We start from the raw sequence: 22,292 nt of genomic DNA, 5'->3' as shown, positions 1-22,292 counted from the left end.
AACACCAGGTGACTCATGCACTCGTTTGTCTTCCTATTCCATAAAAAAAACAAATATGTAAATGAAATTCATATAAATGCTACTATGATATATCGTATGACATGCTACGCTATTAATATCGACCGTAATCTTATAATAAACTATTCATGCTAATAATGCTATTCAAAATTTTCCTTCCAAACAGTAATAAATTGAGTCATGTACAATAATTATTCCAGAAATTATAATTATCTTTTCAATAATAATAATAAACATATACTTGTTAAGAGTTATCGGATAAGTCGAGCTAGTAAGGCTTTTGTTGCTTGTAAAAAGATTATTACGAAATTCAAAATACTTGTAAAAATCTTCATATGATAAAAATTACAATGAAATATATGACTTTCATAATAAACCAAACATAAGGAATGGAGCTCTAACAAATTATTAAAAAAAAATGAAGCCCGCTGAGTTACTTGCGCCCGTTCTTCTCAAGTCTGAGACATAAATAAAATGGGTGTTAGTTGACGCGATATGAGTGATTTAAAATTGTATTTTGAAGAAATCGATTAGAATTTGAATCGAGTGCATAAAACGGAAGAGATTGACAAGTTATGTGTATTTTTTTAACGTTTTTTCCGTGAGAACTCCATCGTTTATGGACCAATATTCTGCTTTATAAATACATTTTACTAAAATCACTACCCGCATTTACCTACTCTAAAACACCCAGATGAAGTAAAATAAGATATGGTCCCAGTAAGATTGAACCCTATAGAAGTCCCTTGATAAACAGATACATATTTACTCAACGTGTGCTGTACCGACTGATCTCCTTTTCATAATTTCAACACACACGTTAAACCAAACCAAACCACGTTGAGATAGGATATCTACAACGTACAGTCAACGTCAAAAAGAAAAACCACAGATTAAATTTTTGTATGCAAAAAAATTATACAAATATTTAACTACCTAATCTATTAAATCTATTATATTAAAACATATGAATTAAGAATGCAATAAAATATTTATTTAGATTAAAAAATAAATATGTACTTTTAAATATTTAAACAAATACTTTTATTTATTTAATCTTATATAATTCTATTAACGCATAAAAGCATCTTCTAATCATAACATAATTTTTATTGGAATTAATAATTTTAGGCATTTCTCTTATATTTTTTGGATGATGGTTTTTGAATGGTCTGAAGTTACAAGTCATGCCCATGAGATTTTTTTTATAATATTTATTTAAAATACAATGTAGTTATAGCTTACAAGATAATAACACACACAAGAAAATATTGTAATATCATTGATCCTTGTATACGTGTGCAATTTAAAAAAAATGACGTCTTGAAATGAATGAAAAGTACGTTGAAAGATTCAGGTCAAACTAATAATTACATAGTTTTGCACAGTTTATAGAATTTTGTTGCCGACTGTACAATATCACCTTCTAGTGGTCGAAGGCTGCAGGATACATAAATCGGACCGCGATGACGAAACCAAGAACTATAAAGGCCACAGTTTATTCGACATAATATCATATAATTAATTCAAAAAGTTAGGTTATTCAACATACACTGCACTATGAAATTTTTGATATTAATGTGTTATTTTTATTGCATTAAATTTTTATTACATCAAGATAATAAGCAGTTAGAAGTTGTAGACAATTTGTTTTATCAAATTTTATGTTAATTACACAAATAAAAATAAAATTTTGACAAAATTTTATTTGTGTAATAAATTTAATCTCAGAAATGAGGGTTATCACTTTCAAACATAACATATTGTTTAGATTTGCAAGAGTGACATCTCAAGTCAATTTCCTATTATTATGCTAATATTGGGGTTGAGCAGGTTATCAACTGTAAAGTAGATCCTGTATATGAAGCCATAACCTGAGTGTTGAACGAAGCATACAAGATTTTATCAACGATACGTCATTTGAACGGTTGGCTTAGTTGGTAAGAGCTCTGGCACGGAACGCGAATTTTCGCGGGTTCGAGTCCCGCATCGTTCATAAAATTCTGTTTTTAAATTGTAGTTGTGTAAGAAATTGTAGAGTCAATGCTTATCATCAAAACTTTGCTTTAAAACAGCACCGAATACATTTAATATATTCTGTGGTCTTATCAGGCAGAAAGGTTTTATGAAATTGGATAGACCGCACAAATTTATGGAACCAAATATATTGTTCTCATTCAGAGTGCCAACATGAAAGCTTGCATGAACTGTTTTTTAATAGATGAGTAGGACAAACGAGCGTACGGATCTGATGATCTCACCCGCTTGTCACCTTGAGACATAAGATTTTAAGTCTCATTTGCCCAGTAATTTCACTAGCTACGGCGCCCTTCAGACCGAAACACAGTAATGCTTACACATTACTGCTTCACGGTAGAAATAGGCGCCGTTGTGGTACCCATAATCTAGCCGGCATCCTGTGCAAAGGAGCCTCCTACTGGTAGATGAAGATGAAAGAATGCAGAAAGCTAAAATGAAACACTTTTTAACATGTACTATATAAATCAATAATTTAAATTAATGATGATAAAATTCATTTAGTAGCCACGAAGAATAAAAAACCTTATCAATACTAATAATAAGTACAATGTGAAAGTTTGTATGTTTGGCGCTTTTACGCCAAAACGGCTGAATGACATTTCAAACTTGACACATACACGCACATATAGATTATTAGCTGGATCAATAAATACATAAGTTAATATAATGTCGAAGTGGAGGAATCATCTAAAGTTTTTTATGTTATAATAAAAAAAAATCATCGTAATTCATAATTAAAATTATTATTAGCCAGTGCCAGGCTGTATGATCGTTTAAATAATAATTTCAATATTTATAAATAAGACTTCGGCAGACCATTGTTTTAGTTAAATAAACAACGTCTTAATATCCGCTGGTAAGTAATTTATTTTAAAGTGTAACCCCCTTATTCATAATGGTCCGCTAACTTTAAACAGCCGCTTAGGAGTGTTTTTTCTCATTCTGACTTAGGTCAATAGAAGAATAGAGTGAGAATTAGCAATGCTTTAGCATCGCTAATTCTGCTCCAGAGTGCCTACCTTGCTGGAAAACCAATGCACGCTACTGCTAACAGCCTAGTTAGTAAAAGCAATTCCTTATTTCTCGTCTTTTAGCTAAGAAAATCACTAGTTTGCGAAGAAAAGGTCACGATTTTTACAAATGTATCAACACCATTATCATCAGCCGGAATAAGTCCACAAGCTAGACAAAAGCCTCTCCCAAAGATTTCCACGACGATCAGTCCAGCGATGACCTCACCCAACGTATTCCGGCGATCTTGACCGGCAAAAAATGTATATTTTACATATATATAATATAATCTAATATATAAAATTCTCATGTCGCGGTGTTTTCGACACGAACACACCGCCTTCGCAGGCGCAGGCGCGGTCAACCGCCGCAAACCACTGGCACTCGTCACTCTGACGATGGCCAGCGGCCCGCAACCTAGATACACCACACATTGTTTTGATACCCGACGAGACGTTAGTCCTCGTCCTGTAATCGTTTCACTCCACTCACAAATCGGACTGACTGACGGACTGCATACACCACTTACACAATCACAAACACACTCCACAAACACAAACATATATGCACACAAACATTTACACTACTTACATACATACAAATATACATACATACACTCATAAACACATACATACACACTTACATACATTTCACAAAACATCACCACACTCGCCGGCGAGTGTGTTCTTCTCATCTTTTCATCTTTCATCTTCATTTTCATTCTCTCTCCTTCCCACAAGCACACAGCCGGTCCGAGGTTCGAGTCTCCTTAGGAGACGCCTCGCGACTTTTGTTGCGTAGTATTTGCGGCCTCCACGGCCCATGTCCTATGTCGCTGTAAAAGCATGGCAAACAGCATAGAGGAGGTTTTAGTCGGCATGGGGTGTCCGCTTACGCGGACACTCGAGTCCGACATGTTAACTGTATTTACTCCTCTCAAAAAAAAAAAGTCGCGGTGTTTGTAGTTAAACTCCTTCGAAACGGCTTGACCGATTCTCATGAAATTTTGAGTGCATATTGTGTAGGTCTGAGAATCGGACAACATCTATTTTTCATCTCCCTAAATGTTAAGGGTCCACGTCATGTTTTTTTTTAATTTTTTTGAAAATTTTTTTGAAATTTTTTTTGAAATTTGTTTCATTATGAGTCAGCATAAAGTAATACATACAACTTCAAATTTTCACCCGTCTACGAGGAAACGCGATTTTAATATCGGCAATTTAAAGTTTGCTGGGTCAGCTAGTATATCTATAAAAATGTACATAAGTATACTGTGAATGAAGTGTAATATTTGTTTCAAAAACGCTTCTTTAATTGACAGTCAACCAAGTTGTTATAAGTATCAAGCTATGGCACGAACAGTTATCTTAAGCATGACTCCATAACAAAATTCTGTATGTCATGAGTTGTCCTGATGCTATAAATAATCCTGAAGTACACAAATCTACAGACTTCTAGCTTTACTGTGTATTAATGTAAGGAAATAAATGTACGGGAACTATTTAATTCCAATGAAATGCCAAATGTTGTCAACAAATATAATATATTACCAATGATAATAAGAGATTAGCTATAAAACTATTGTAACTTAACAACGTATTTGGTCAAATGAAATAATACTATGAGTTCACGACTCACGACACATCGACCGGTATTACAAGGAATGAATACCAATGAATGTTTTAGTCAGGTGTTGCCAGCTCCTTGTCCTTGGTACTAACCACATTTACATTCTCGCCGTGCGACTGGAGTTCACGAAAGCAATATAATTGCTATACACTAGGTTCTACTTTAAAATGATAGTAATACTTATAATTAAATATATCCGTTACACTACATATATACTGTATTAAAACACGACTGGTTGCAACAACATAAACTCGAATGCTCAAATAATATGATATTTCTGAACTTTTTACCCGCGTATCGGTACACCAAACATTTTGATAGAGCCAAACTCTTTAACTACAGGTATTGATAAAGCGTGTCGTGTATATGAGCAAGCACCAAGCATCTATTATGATACGCAAAAGTCCCAGCGGATATATTCATTTCAATTATTGAATAAATCATTAATTATATATTTTTCTGCCACAAACAAATGATATATTATTCAAAGTCAAAGTCAAAATATCTTTACTCATTGAAATCATATTTGATCATTTTGAATCGTCAATAGTCTATATAATGTAGTTTGTAAAAATAATACATATACTTATCTTATCTCTAGAAAATTATAATACACATTTTGTTTTATTAAAACAGAGTTACAGCATATTCATTCCGAAGCATTTTTATCATCTAAGTAATCCGTTATTTTATAGTAAGCTTTTTTATAAAGTTTCCGTTTAATTGAATTTTTAAATTAGTTTATTGTCAGATTAAGCATATCACTTGGGAGTTTGTTATAATAGCGTATACATTGCCCTTTAAATGATTTATCAACTTTATGGAGCCTGGTAGCGGTAACAGCAAGCTTATCTTTATTCCTAGTATTAAACTTATGTCTATCGCTATTTTTCTTAAACAAGTTAATATTAACATACATCAGATTTTCATAAATATATTGTCAAGTGACGGTCATTATACTTATCTCTTTAAATTATTCAATATTAACATATCCTTCTATCAGTGCACTAATGTTAAAATAATAAATGTGATTATTTTAATCACATTATTAACGCAAAAAGACAGTGGAAAATATTTCGACGATTAATACCTTACTATTTTTTTGTTACTATATAATATGCGTTGATTATCTAGCCCAAGTGTACCTCACCAGCATTTTGAGTTCAACCGTGACGCGAGCTAATATTTTTTCCCCCCTACTAACAAGCGCTCAACACTAAAAAATTTTTCACTTAAAAAAATAGTTTAAAAACTAAACAAAACACATGATATAGCTGGGCTTACTATTACTATTGTTTTCAGCCGTTCTTATTCGTCTAGCCATTAGGTTCGACACTCGCAAAAATAATAGTAGCTGTCAAACAGCGGAACCTTATTAACTTCCCACGCTCCGAAACACAGCTGACAACAGAGTGAGTGAGCATGACCGTCACTCACCCCACACCACCTAGCTGGTCCATATCTAGATTAGAGAGGTCACTCACCACAGAACATATAAATAATGCCTTGCGATATTATAAACCGCATCAAAACCCGGTTAATTTAGTAAAAATTATTACGAATCTGTATTATCGAAAAGTGCTATTATTCTTAAGAATAATATGATGATTTGATTCTGATGATAACGGCCCCTCTCTCTTGCAACTCTCTTTGCAATAAGTGTTTTATTTTTACGGAATTACAACCGCACAATTAAATAGAGCACGGCAATACTTCATGCCGGCTCACAGTCTATCATAAAGCGCAGGTCCTGTCACATGTAGTATTGCTATCATATCTGGTTTGGTGCACATATTGGAACATGTGGAACGCAGAGCTTCTCAAATTGTCGGGAATCCGGTGCTCTGTGAACGGCTAGATCACTTGGCGTTGCGTAGAGAGCGTCGTTTAAAGGTTTTACACCTTCGCACATTACAGCGACTCAACGCCAATCCGATACCAACTAGAGCTATCGATTCAGTATCAGGGAGTTGTCAACTGGGCGATCAGTGGACAACTTGGCGTCAACAAAAAAATATATTGGAGAATACTTGTATTTATATTAATTTCAATTGGTTTAGTAATAATCCGTTTGTTTTTTTCTTCTAAAGTTTTGTATGTTTTTTTGTAGGTGTAATTATTTGACATGTAAAAGTGTATTTTGAAATACCTACTTTCAATAAATTGATTTGATTTGATATGTATATTAATGGAAACTTTATTGGTGTGTGTTCAAACATTTACTTATGTATTTTTTATTAATGTCTAAATATTGTTTGTTTCCCAAAAACAAGAGAAAAATAAATAAAAAACAATCATAAGACAATATGCCGACGCTCATGAGGGAAGACTTCACCATCATGTGAACGCCGAGGCTGTACCTACAGCACCCTGACAACTGCTACTTAGAAGATCCAAAATAATCTTTTAAGTTAGTGTATTGAAGTGCACTAAAGTAACATATACTAAGAGACTTTGTTCTTGTATACTCTTAGTATATGTTACTTTACTTCGTCTTCCCCTTAATAGACGCGAAAATAAATTTTTATTTGATTTGTTATACCCTATTTCGAAAATAGTTAAAAACAAATTGCTAATTAGCCTAATTATAATTTAAATAGTAAAATCAATATTATATTATAACAAAAAAATACTTATCCCAATATACAACACAATATTAATACACAAAAATTAATGCCATGAATAAAACGATTTCAACACTAAACAAGAAACTTTATGAAAACGAAGCAAGTCGAATGGAATTCGAGTAGCTAATTAGTGTCTTATATCTTATCACTGTTTTAAAAGTTACTCATATTACTGAATCATGTTGCGATAATGTGATTCGAGTGTAGAATATCCGGTAGAAAATTATCATTATAAACTACATAGTTAGATGTTATGGGTTGAAGATTATAAGGCACTATAGGTGAATAAATTTAGAAGTAGTATGTCGCCTATGTGATATTCTGCAAGGCACGAGAGTTCAACAAGCCAATTTACATATTCTCCGTTGACTTCTCGAAGGCTTTTGACTCTGTTAAATGGCCTAAGCTATGGAATGTTTTGCTAGACATGGGTACACTTAAACAATTAGTTCTTCTTCTCAGACGCCTTTTTGAAGATGGAACTGCATCGGTGCGGACGGATGATGTTCTGTCAAAAAACTTGCATCCCAGCGCAGGCCAACGCCTGGGAAGTGTTGTGTAGTGGTGAGTAGTGTTGAAGCGTTGTTGGCGTTGGCCAAGGATGCATAATATCACCGCTTCTGTTCAATGCTTACTTAGAACTCATAATGTACATTACTCTCAAAGAATGGACGGTTGGTGTTACTATTGATGGATACAAAATATTAAATTTGCGCTACGCCGATGATACTACTTTGTTTGAGACCAGTGTTAGTCATAGGAAGAGCTACTTCTCAAAATGGAGCGCGTGAGTTTTTATCAAAGATTAACCGCAGTAAAACCAAGGTGATGATTGTAGAACGAACCAACAATAACTCGGCCGACCCCACGCAGATTGGAAACTGCGAGGTCGTACAGTCTTATGTATATCTTGGTGCTTTAATCTCAAACAATGGAGGATGCGTAGATGAAGTAAATCACCATGGCGATATGGCGATAGCAAGAACTGCGATGGACAAATTGAAGAAAATATGGAAGAACAGAGACATAACAAAAGTAACGAAAATCCGGCTCGTCCAAACATTTGTTTTTCCCATATTTTTGTATGCTGCAGAGACGTGGACTATGCGACATTAAAAGAAAAAGAAAATTGATGCTCTGGAGATATGGTGCTGGAGGAGAATGCTGGGAATTTCATTGACCGAGTTTCGCACCAACGTCTCCATTCTCCAAGAACTCGGCATAAAACAGCACCTTTCGGTGTTAGTACAGAGTCGCATTCTAAAGTTCTTTGGACACGTCTCCCACGCGAGAGTGAGTCGATTGAGCGCCTTCTCGTGTAGGGCAAAGTGGAGGGCAACAGAGGGCGAGGAATATGGCCCATGCGATGGAGCGTCCAAATTAAGTCTGCTGTGGGCGGTCCATTGAACGAGTGTACCACACTGTCTGCCAGCAGGGAAAAGTGTGGGGCGAATCACATCTGCCCCAAAAGATGTCACATCGTAATGACCACGACCGCTCTGCCAAGAGCATAACGAAGAAGAATGAAAAAACTGAATACTGAGGTGATAAAAGTAAAGGGAAAAAGCTTCTTGTCTTTATGAAGTAGATTGAAAATATAAGTTAAGCAAACCTGTAAGTACAGTTTTACGATGACACATGACGTCACTTCTTTGTTTACATTTCGAGTATCTCATATGAATCAGACTATAGCAGTTTCGCTTTACACCCGGGAGTCATAATAAGCAGTCAGTGATTATCTTTATGTATTATCAACAAAAACTGGTCAAGTACGAATCGGACTTTCACACGAAGGGTGTACAGTCGTAATAAATACTACTTTATTTATTTATACCTGCTTGATTCACAATTATTCATCGGTTCGGTTGGTACCGACCGAGTTCGGACTATTCGGCGGTCCTTCATCAGGGTGAGTGCGAAATATATGTGTATATATATGAGTGTTTCAGATATACAACTACGTAAGAACTTAAATACTTATTTAAAAATTATGTTTTTGTTTGCAGCGCGGTCATTTTCGCCATCTTAGTTTTGTTGAGTAACACTATCAAAATTTCAGACAATTATTGCGTTTAGGTTTATGATAAACACTTTTTTTATGACAATAAGGTACGAGACGAGCAGCTCGTTCATCTGATGGTTACTGATACACCCTGCTCATTATAATGTAGTGCCGCTCAGGATTCCTAAAATCTGATGGGCACCGTAATTGCGCTCGTCTCCTTGAGACATAAGATGTTAAGTCTCGTTTGTCCAGTAATATCACTAGGTATGGCGCCCTTCGGACCGAAATACAATAATGCTTACACATAACTGCTTCACGGCCGTTGTACTACCGACAATCTAGCATCCTTCATCCATACCAACATCCTCTGGAGCCTCCTATTGGTAAAGACAGACACTTAACAGACAAAGCGACGGGCGGACAGCGAAGTCTTATTGATAAGTTTCTCGTTAGTAACCCTTCCGCTATGGAACTCTAAACATTATAATTACGAGCTGTGCGATTTCGCGTCACTGACCAAACAGGATGCATGAACCCTCGCATCCGTTCCACAGCTTAGATAGCAACAACATAACCATTGCAGGATGTTTTGGATCCAATGTAACCGGATAAACAGACACAACTCTTACAATTACAATTGATAGAAATGTATTAAAATAATTATGAATTGAGAATTTCAAAAAAAGCGCGTACACCTTCCTCAAGGGCCGGAAACACTCCTGTGATTCCTCTGGTGTTGTAAGAGAATGTGGGCAACGGGATCACTTCACACCAGGTGACCCGTACACTCGTTAGTCCTCTTTTTCCACAATAAATGAAAAAAAAGCGGGAAATTTCAGAAAAAAAATCTGAAGGACAGCCAGTGAACTCATATTAAGCATATTTTATATCCTTTCACTCATGACAGTATATTGTATAAGTACAAGCGGTACTTAAGTACAAGTACTTAAATATACTATAGAGTATATTTACCAGTGGGAAGCTCCTTTGCACAGGATGCCGGCTAGATTATGGATACCACAACGACGCCTATTTCTGCCGTGAAGCAGTAATGTGTAAACATTATCGTGTTTCAGTATGAAGGGCGCCGTAGCTAATGTAATTACTGGGCAAATGAGACTTAACATCTTATGTCTAAAGGTGACGAGCGCAATTGTAGTGCCGGTCAGAGTTTTCAGGTTTTTCAAGAATCCTGAAAGGCACTGCATTGTAATGGGCAGAGCGTACCAATTACCATCAGTTGAACGTCCTGCTCGTCTAAAAAAAATAGAGGTTTTTTCAACAGAATTATAGTGAGTTAAATTTTAAATTATCGCTATTTGAAGTCATATCTACTGATATATCAAACTAGGAGATCATATACTTACTAAATATAAGCATACGAAAAACATAGCGTGCGAAAGAGAAGAAATTCTCTAACGGAGATACAGCGAGATAGAAAAGGAAAGCGAATCTATTGTTATTGTAACTGATGTTACAACAAGTCATAAGCAGTCAGCCACGGTTAGAGTTATCTCCTAAGTATTTTGAATATACTAGCTAACTTGCTTGTACCTAATTCTAGTAGGCTTCGTAAGATACATAATAGCTTTAAGGGCAAATGTATACACTTCTATAATAAAGTACCAGCCACTGTTCAGGCATTACCTATAAATAAATTTAAATGTTTTATAAAAAAATGGCTCTTACGTAAATCCTATTACTCCACTGCTGGATATCTAAATGATCGGACAGCCTGGGCTAGCTTGTGATTATTTTATAGCGATAGAAATGACTGTACAATATTGTATTATTATTGAAAAGAGTGCAAAAAAAGAATGCTGATGAGAGTTTCTTGCGCCGCTTCTTCTCTCTCAGAGCGCCATTTGTTTCCGAAGCGGTAGTAGTATCCAGTAGTTATTAGAAAACATCAAAAAGAATTCTAAAGGAATCAATTTTGAGAAAATAAAAGCCTTTTATGTCTTTTAACTCATACAAGGGCGTGCATTGGTTTTCTATTAAGGTAGGCATTGCGGCTGTAACTAGTTGAGCTTTGGAATACGAAATTATTGCTTACCGTAGGTATTTAGTACCTAGCGTAAGGAAAAATTTTATGACTGGGTCTTAAGTAGAAGTTTGATTATAAAATAACGGAACCAAATTTAACTGAATTAACTTTAACAGTGCTAGTGCTATTTTTATTTAGGTTCATAACCAGTGTAGGCACTGCCTAATTACCTATATGAAATTTACGACCCTGAACGCATTCATTGACAAATAATTGTAGCTGAGTGTGATATAACGCGAACTTGACTTTTGCATTGTGCTGTCTTCTTACCTTAAGCTCAGCATAAATTCAGCTGTCAAATGACTATAAAAACGAAATATAATATTATGCTAAGCTTACAGTCAGCTAAGTTTTACTTAAGGCGACGAGTAAGCAGAAAACACGCAAACATGGTGTTTTTAGACAAGTTTTGTGGTGAAAGTATAGCATTTCGAGCTATTAACACTACTTAATCCTGTTACACATATCCTTAAGTCTTATTTGTAGGTTGCTAATGCTTGCTGTTGGTTATAGTTAACACTGCCGAGCTTTTTTGAACTACCACTTTTCTTTGAAGTTAAACAAGTTTTTTGGCATGGCGTGACGCATTTTTTTTTTGGTACTTCTCTCAGAAAAGTTATTCTTATAGCTTGTATTTTTTTGTGTAGGTTCATTTATTTAGATTAGTAGTGAATAACGAGGATTGTAAGCATATATACTGTTTTCCACCCAAGAATTTTGAAAATGTTGGCTTTATTACATAGATGGCGGGCCGGCAGCCGTGAACTCATATCGCTCAAGGTCGCTGGCATTTAGTGTCGCCTTAAGTAAAGCCCGAGCAAAGTCTTGCTAAGTATTTATATAACCCTTACTACGCTCTATACATCTCAAGCTAAGTCTATGCAAGTAAGACTAAGAGACAAAATTAGTAATATCACAATAAGAAAGAAAACCAAAGCAAAAGATTTATTATTATTCCTTATCTGTTCTACGTTTGGAAATCGAAGTTGGCTGAACATATACAAAGAACAAAAGACGAAAGATGGTCCAAAGTAGTACTGGTACCCTAAGAATAGGAAACGAAAAAGAGGCAGGCCTAATAAGAGTTGAAGCGATGACATAGAAGAAACAGCACGAAAGATGTAGACAAGAGTTGCAAGAGTATGTATGTATGTATGTACAAATAAATACAATTCATGAGTAAATGCCTATGGGCCGATTTTTCAAGCCTCAGATAAATCACCAGATAACTATCGAGAGAATAAAATTAACTTACTGTTTATCTAACGATTAAAAGTTTTGAATTTTTCAATCGCTTTTTATCCAAAGAATAGTTGTCTGTGGTATTGTCGAAGCAACTTCACACTTCATACGTGCAAGCGAGATGGACATATATATTATTTAACGCATAAGACAGAGAAAGGTCAAAGGATGCTTGTTTGACATTAGACATTTATCACAACAATTAATAACAACAAACCTCTAATTCACTCGTTTATTTGTTCAGTTTATTTCAATTTAATATTGTTTTCGTTGTTGTTGAGGAAATGGATTTCTTCTTCAATCGCGAAGTCGTCAATTATCTCAAAAATATCCATTATATTATAATTTCTACCATATTAGATAGTAATAACATAAATTACGTGTGTTGTCGTCAAAAGATGATAGTTATTAGATCTTTTGACATGAGCATAGAAAATAAACTTATAACTAGAGTATGACTTATCTACAAATATAGCCTAAAAAACTTAAAAACACGTCCTAATTATCCCACCGATAGCTCCTAACCGGCTCCGAAAGGGGCCGATAAATATAATCAGCCGATATAGTCTTAATTCGTTCGATAACTTCTATCTGCCTGTTGAAAAATTCGAAATTGCGCTATCCGTCGAATTTCTCTTATCTAGTTGTTTAACTGAGGATTGAAAAATCGGCCCTTAATGTATAGATGTAACGAAATAAAGCTATATATAAAAATAAGTCCATGAAAGAGATTGTTTAATGTTTAACCCTTATAGAGGATGCTCAACAAAGAATAAAAAAAATATTCATGTCAATTTTCCGACCTTATAAGTTTCTATATAAAAGACTTAAATCTTTAATAATTGTTATGAAACCGTTTCGGTGAGTCAGTACACATATGCGCTGTGTGAATCACTGTAAAAGTGAAACCAATTGAACCGTTTCTTATTGGAAACTGTTCTTATAAATAGCAGCTTTACGGGTTTTCAATGTAAAATGCAGTTACGTGGACTACGCGTGAATCTAAATTGATAAAACTTTGGAGATTGGAATTAATATAATATATTAGGCATACGGCCGTTCCCAATATACTACATATATACCAATATCTACAGATAGAGATAAATTAATATCTTCTCCTGTCAGTAATCAGCTGTCAATAATCTGAAGATGTCCCAATATACCCGATAAGTCATTCTTATCGCCTTATATTGGGACGCGTGAATTGCAATTTCCATACAAACTTCTATCGCTGGTAAGCTATACGTCCTCCCATTAACAGACAGCGTATACGGATAAGGTGAGTTACCATCGATAAGTTTATTAGGACAGAAAAGTCAACGATAGTTACGATTTTTATCTCAAGTAGGCCACAACCGGAGATAGACTTAATATTGGGAACGGCCGATAGAGGGCACCAGAATTAAATTCATAATTGCTTGTATGTTTTTAAATAACCTCTCATGTTCTTTTTGAGCAATTATTTAGTGCATTTAGAGCATGGATTCAACCCAAAGGCAATCGGAATACAATATCTATGTAACCTTAAAAACTAGCGTTATTTCACTTGTGTGAAGAACGAAGACTAGGCCAAAACAGGTTAAACCCGTGTGAAGGACTTGAAAAGTCCCAAATAGTACAAGATAACATCAAAAAGAAAAGATTTAGGATGAGTTCTATAGAGCATAATCAGACTTTGCTCAGACTTTACTTTTTTTTATGGAATAGGAGGACAAACGAGCAAGCCGGTCACCTGTTGTTAAGTGATCACCGCCGCCCACAATCTCTTGCAACACAAGAGGAATCACAGGAGCGTTGCCGGCATTTAAGGAAGGTGTACGCGCTTTTTTGAAGGTACCCATGTCGTATCGTCCTGGAAACACCGCACAAGGCCGTTCATTCCATAGCTTTGTAGTACGTGGAAGAAAGCTCCTTGAATACCGCACTGTGGAGGACCGCCACACATCCAGATGGTGAGGATGATAACCTAACTTGTGGCGTGTCGTGCGAATGTGGAATTCGGCGGTAGGAATCAGGTTTAACAGCTCTTCGGAAAACTCCCCGTGATAAATGCGGTAGAAGACACACAATGAAGCGACATCTCTACGCAACGCCAAGTGATCCAGCCGTTCACAGAGCACTTACTTACGTAAAACTTTGCTAAGTATGAAGTTAGCATCATCTTTTATTTCGTTTTTATAGTCATTTTTCAAAGTTTAAGTACGCTCTATAGATCTCAGGCTAAGTATAGACTAAATAATATATAAAATATAAATATAAATTTAACACATGTAATTTGGTAAATATAAAAAATATAAATTTAACACATGTAATTTGGTAAAACTGGCATAGGCCAGTAAGACTAAGATACAAAATTTAATAATATCACAATAAGAAAGAAAACCAAAGCAAAAGATGTAGCCTTATCTGTTCTACGTTTGGAAATGGAAATGGGCTGGACATATACAAAGAACAAAAGACGAAAGATGGTCCAAGAAGTAACGAACTGGTACCCTTTGAATAGGAAACGAAATAGATGCAGGCCTAATATGAGATGGAGCGACGACATAGTAGAAACAGCAGGAAAGATGTAGACAGGAATTGTAAAAGAGGAACGAGTGGAAATTAATGGAGGAGTACAAGATAAGATTTAAAAGAAAAGATTTAGGATGAGTTCTATAGAGCATACTTAGACATTGCTCAGACTTTACTTACGTAAAACTTTGCTAAGTACAAACATAGCATAATCTTTGATTTCGTTTTTATAGTCATTTAATTGATGAAATTAAGCTAAGACAGCCTAATGCTAAAGTTAAGTTTCAGTTTTATCACACTCAGCTAGGTTTTCCGTCAGTAAAATCTGAGCAAACTCTTAGTACGATCTATACATCTCAGCCTTAGCATAGGCAGTTCGATTAGAATAAATTTAACACATGTAATTTGGTAAACAATTGACTGAGTATTTTTAAAAGCACTTGAAAAACAATAGATTAGACACATGCAAGTTACAGAGTAAAGTTAATTCGTCACTTAATCATGTAGTAAGTAAATGGGTGAATCATAGCGCCGGTACCAGCCCAAGGTTACTACAGCATTAGAACTAGTCAGCTAATAGCAGCGAAGGTTACTCAACTTAACTGTTGCAGCGTGAGCGACATGGATTGCTCAGATAAGAGGTCGTTCACATTCAGGTAGATGGCCTAATTAACGTGATGGATTCCTATTGGATTTATAAAGCGAACATTTCGCTAAGGGATCGATATCCTGCGCAACATATAGTAATATATACAAAATTAATTTGTATCAAAATTCATAGACGATGGTGGACTCGAACCCGCAGCTCTCGGGTTCCGTCCAAGCGCTCTTACCAACTGAGCAAACCATCCGAGTGATGCAACGAACGTAAATCTTGGTATGTCTTGTTCAACTCTCAGGTTGTGACGCCATCTACAGGATCTATTATACAGTTAATAACCTGCTCAAAACACCAATAATTGCACACATAGACAGTCCAAATTGACAAGGGATATGCGCGTCAGCAGCGGAAAGGGCAGAATGTTTGTGTGTTATTTGAAAAGTATCCTAAAAAAGAAATTGCCCAAACTATTCGACATGGACGAAGTCGCGGGTAAAAGCTAGTATTCATTATTTTAAAAATAAAACAGAATGATATCATAACGCGATCCTTATGCGGGCCGCAAATAAAATATTTGATCACTTGAAGTACCGTTTGTTGCATAAACCATTATCTGTGTTTGCAGAACTTGGCACGATTTTGATAGGGCGGACCTAATTCAACAATGATAGCAATCACTTTTATTGTGGGCTCGACGGTTGTGTAAGCAGGTGCCAAGAACGTGTCGGTAACGATAAATAAACCATAGATCTCCATCTCAAAGGAAAACTTGAGGATGGACAATCGGGATATAATGACGAGTCACAATATGCGAAAATAGCTATTATTTGCCATCAGTCAGGCACTACATTAGATAATATAACATTCTGAGTGCTAGCTGTTAACTTAGAACCGGTGCATGTTGATGAACTTTATTTGCAAAATAGAGATCAAAATTACTTTGGTGAACGTACTTATAAAGTTTAGCGTGTTGCAGAATATTATTATGTATATATTTATTTATTTAAGCTATAAAACTACTTTTAATAATACAATACTGTTAGTCTTATTCTAGTTTATATTTCATCCCGCTGCTGGGCGAAGGCCTCCCCCTTTTTCGTCCACAATATTTTGTCGGTTGTTGATAGGGTCTAGAGTACTCCTTCAAGGGCAATTATTTCGTCGGTCCACCTGGTGGTAGTTATGCCTCTTTTTCGTTTTGCGTCTCTCGGATACCATGATGTGACCAGACTACTCCAGCGATTGCTAGATCTTGTTATATTTCCTGCCCAGTTCCATTTCATTCTTTTCGTTTTTCTTGCTACATCTTGTAATTAACTTTTTGTCTTATATTTTTATTTGGTATCTAATCTATTAACCTTATGTTTATAAAAATTCTTTCCATGTTTCGCTGTGCTGTTTTGACTTCCCTAAGATGGCTCTAATTCAAGGCCCATGTCTGAGAGCCATACATTAGGGACGGGATTATACAGCTATTGAAAGTCTTCGTTTTTCAACTGCTATCAATATCTCTGTTTTTATAAATTAACTTTTGTCTCCAATATTTATTCCAACTTTGTTGAATTCATTTTTCAATTTCTATATCTTGCCAATTATTGAAAGATATTGTTGGATTGTATGTTATTATTTTTAGATAATTATTATATTAGTTATCTTAAATAAAAGAAAGAAAATCGTAATACGAAAAGAGTCATCCAGATTTAGGTATTGGAGAAGGAAACCATTAATTATAATTTATATGTTGAGTTAATTTGCTAGAATAAGAATCTCCGGTCGCGTCATTTCCAAATTATGTAGACACAATAATGTGGTTGACAATAATCATACAACGGAAAACACCAGCTCAGTTATCCCATAATTATAAATATCATATAATAATCGAATAATCCAAGGGGGCACATAATATATAGTAACTAGGTAGGCATGTACTTATTCTTAATGTGATGTTAAGAGTACTTTGAATATATTAAGTATCTTAACTATACTTACGTTATTAAAATTGCAACAAAAAGTTTAAAAACATGCAGCTTAATGATTCTTGACTTCTTGTACAATGCAAGGTCACTTTCGACTGCAAAACAAATTATTTTATAGTGACTGACACACGATTTGCAGTTTTATTTTTAAATTTCATGTAATATTACCCTTTGTATTTAGAAACATTGGCATTCGTAGTAATGATATATCTTTATCTACATTTATATAAGATATTTCCACGTATATAGTCACTCATCACGATATCTCTGGAACCATTAGAGTTAAAGGCTTGAAATTTGGTAGGAATATTCTTTTCACCGAGTAGAGGTCAGCTAAGAACGGATTTTACGGAATTCCATCCCTAATTATTTATATTTCCAATATTTGTTTTCTATGGACATATTTTCTATGAGTGAATTTATTGCCGCACGGTTTGACAGGTCTGCTGTGAAACAATTTCATTATAAGATCTGGAAGCATATTTTACGATATAATAATTCTTGATGTTATGAAATATTATTGACAAATTCATAAAAGATTAGTATTTATTTATTATGTACAGAACAACGTCTGTCGGGTCAGCTAGTACATAATATATCAACACACTATAACTATATGCACCCGGCACGTGTTGCAATGCCACGAACGACAAAATTAATATATTCATAGATGCCGCCTGTTCACCTTTGCCCATTATGAGGGGTTCGACTTAAAAAAAAACTATCATGTTGCGTGACAGGATAACGCATCATTTTTTGTAGAGAATTCACTTTTATGAGGGTAAAAAATAGGGTGCGCTTGGAACCAGTTTTACTCGAAATATCGTAAGATAGCGAAAGTAAACAGTTTCGAAAAGAAAGGAACGTTAAGTAAGATACAAGATAATTATTGTAATAAAAGAAATACTGACAAAGTGTTATTTTAAAAATCAAATGTATTTGGGACTAGATTACGATTATCTTGATTCTTGAACATCAATATAACTTATGAACACCATTAGATATATTAATCTTATATCTTTAAACGAGCAATTCTTGTATACATATATTGCATAATCTGAATCTCGGAAACCTTTCATAAAATTTAGTATACAGGTGATGCGGGGGCGAAAAATCGATCTAGCTAGGTTTCAATTTAAAAAAATGTAGTTTTATTCGTGTTTTAATGAGAAACAGCTACAATAACATTAAATTAAAATAAATTAATTTATTTATTAAATTAATTGTCCAGATTTCTTTTATTTATATTAAGAGCGCTTAGAAGTTCAAGAACTTCGCGTTTTAAAGGAGTTTTGAGAACTTAGATCATTTATACATCTAGATAGATTATGACCGCTGTGAAGACGTCGAAAAATTGAGTTTAGAACTATAACTAAAATAGAGGTTATTTTGAGTAATTAACACACACTAACACAAAGTGTCACACAAATCGCGAGTGTAAGATGTAGCTTCTCACGCACACTAAACCAATATTCCTGGCCTGTTTTTATCGGTTGTCTTACACTAAGAGACTATAAGTTACCTAATCTAAGTTTGAGAACATACGTTACTTCTGTCTTCTTCTTTTGAATGTATAGACATTCACTTAAAACATCCGCAGTCCCCTGTCTGATCACGATAAACTCAAAACTTAAACTAAGCTTAGACTGATAGATTCTACTGTATAATTTATTATTATGGAAAATCCAAAGAAACAGCCTAAAAAACCCATATTGCTTTATTGTAGGCGAATGTTCGATTGGCATTCATTTGGACAATTTTTCTGCCGAAAAAAAAATATCAAAAGGCTTATTTTAAGATCACCATAATTGTTTGGTTAGAAGAAAGACGTCAGTTTACGTAATATAATATATTAATTAACCAAATTTTAAGAAAATCAACATTTATACTCGCGTGTCGAACAAAGATTTAAAAGCCATAGGTCACTAGGAACCATGATTGAATTAGCCAATGTTGAGGTCATGAGTTCCGACCGGGTCACAGCGGCGCATCAGAACATCTGTCGTGACCATGTCGTAACGTGGGACGGGACAACTGCATCAGAAATGACTCATAATTTGTCATGTCAGAAAGTGAGATCTTTAATTATTTGGTAACCTCTGTATAGGTATACATGCGCATACACTATTAAACTCACCACTCAAATTCCATCTACGCCCAGTTTACCAGTGGGAGGCTCCTTTTGTTTCATTGTGTTTCGGTCTGAAGGTCTAGCTAGTGAAATTACTGGGCAAATGAGAGTTAACATCTTATGTCTCAAGGTGACGAGCGCAATTGTAGTGCCGCTTAGAATTTTTGGGTTTTTCAAAAATCATGAGCGGCACTACATTGTTATGGGCATGTCGTATCAATTACCATCAGCTAAACGTCTCGTCCCATATTTTCATAAAAAAAGCCTATAATTTTCGCAAGCTTCTGAATATAAAAAAAAGTTCTAATTAGTATTTGTCAAATACATTGACATAGAATAAATAACTGGACTCACAATTACGCTCAAAAATTGTGTAAAGAAAAACTCTACCTACGCTTCTATGAGGCAGAGTTTTCGTTCAGTTATGTTTCGACCGCGCTTTGAATACAACGCCACGCAATAACAAAGTGTTCAGTAAAGACTATCCAAATAACAGCATATCCAAACTTAAAAAAGGATCAAGTGTAGTATTTCAGGTAAGTGCCCTGTTAAATTTTGTAACTAACTGGACAAATTACATTTCAATTGTTTTCTAAAAAAAAATCATTATTTAGACCTCCATTTTATCACTTCAGAAAAGATTCAAGGACATATTGTACGTGCTTAGATTAAAGTCTAGATAGACTTTGACAGCTGTGAAAACGTCAAAAAATATTGAATTTAGAACTAACCTCTACTTTGAGCAATACACGCATACAACAACATAACACAAAGTGTCATACAAATCGCGAGTGTAATACGTAGCTTGTCACGCACACTAAACTAGTATTCCTGGCCTGTTTTCATCGGTTGTCTTGTTAGACAACCGATGAAAACAGGCCAGGCTATTTCTGTTGAAAGAGATATCTAACGATTTCACAAAATCAATAAAATTACGGGCAGGTGAATAGTAAACATGATTATCGGGAGTCCGTACGGCTTATCATATTATCTGATAGTGTGGCGTAATTTATCAAACATATTATCTAAGCCCTCCGAGGAATATGCTTTGTACAACATGTGGGTCACTTTGAAAGGAACATTTTATTGTGTCAAATAAAAACATAAGTTGTGTTTTTTTATTTATTTATACAAATGAGATGATAACTACAATTTATTTACTTTAATTTATGACTGAGTAATGAATATGAACTTTAACCCCCTTATTCATAATGGTCCGCTAACTTTAAACAGCCGCTAAGGAGTATTTTTTCTCATTCTGACTTAGGTCAATAGAAGAAGACAGAGTGAGAATTAGCAATGCTTTAAGTTAGCAGACAATTATGAATAAGGGGGTATAAAAACAAAAATCACGCTATAATAGATCAATTAGAATCTGTACATATATAACTAGGTATTTAAAACTTATTTTGTACTTTTTAAATATTATCCTGTAAGAAAACAATTGACAGAATGTTATTGACGATGTCTTAGATTTCCTGAAGTTTTCGGTGCGTAATTAAAAACTAATGGTAATATATTATATAGCATCACTGTATTTTAATTAAGTGATAATTATCGGCAAACGTATTCGCTGTAGATACATATTCGGCATTGGGTAGACACCAACGTGTTTACTTTGTGTTAATGTTATGTATGTTACCGGCCAAACCAGATTTTAGGACAAACTAGTTTTTCCTAGGCCAAATCAGTTCAACCTTTAGGGCTTGATGAACGCGCGGCACTGAGGCAAATTTAATTTGTATAACTTAACATTATAGACCATAACTTATAGAATTTGCGAGATTCGGATCACATAATTATTATTCTCAAAGAAAAAACTTAAAATGTACCGATGTACACATGGATTGTCGCTAAATAAAGCCTTCCACACATAAACATCTACATTTCATGCATATTCTATAACCAAGTACCTACTAAGAGTTTTTTATTGCAATGAAATATGCAATGAAACATGATGCATTATTATTTTGCATCGAAAATTCATAGAATTCGTTAGTTAAATAATCAAAAATAGGATTCGTATCGAAACTCAACAAATCCACGTGAGGTTGAGACAGTTTTTTACACTTAAAATACACTAATTATGAATGATTAAATAATTATTCGAGTGAATTGGGATTATTAGTTACAGTTTAGTATTTAACCTGTAAGCTCATTACGTAAATATTTAATAATTATTATTCCGACGGAGCGATGAACACATTTTATAATTATTAATTATTATTTTTAATATAGGCTTCGTATGTAAGCTTGTAGTACAGAGCACACGAACAAATATTATGATTATTTTGAGCAGTGCATGCACACTAACCTAATATTCCTGGGACTCGATAGAGTCTAGATATATACGTAAATAATTCCCAAGATCTATAAGTAGATACTCACAACAACGAACAGGTAAGCGCCACTAACTACACATACGTTTAAAATTTAAAAAAAAAGTTTAAG

At 34.6% G+C, this 22,292-nt stretch overlaps 1 protein-coding gene across 2 annotated transcripts in view; it reads right to left on the bottom strand.

Annotated features, from left to right (window-relative positions):
• LOC126971542 (protein bark beetle) overlaps positions 1-22,292 on the bottom strand; it is a 65,957-nt gene that overhangs the window by 42,376 nt on the left and 1,289 nt on the right. The gene's annotated exons all lie outside the window — the stretch shown is intronic.

The sequence above is a fragment of the Leptidea sinapis genome, chromosome 24 (assembly GCF_905404315.1).
Source record: "Leptidea sinapis chromosome 24, ilLepSina1.1, whole genome shotgun sequence".
Lineage (NCBI taxonomy): Eukaryota > Metazoa > Arthropoda > Insecta > Lepidoptera > Pieridae > Leptidea > Leptidea sinapis.
The sequence above is the reverse complement of the archived record's forward strand: the minus strand, read 5'-3'. Positions and strand labels throughout refer to the sequence as shown.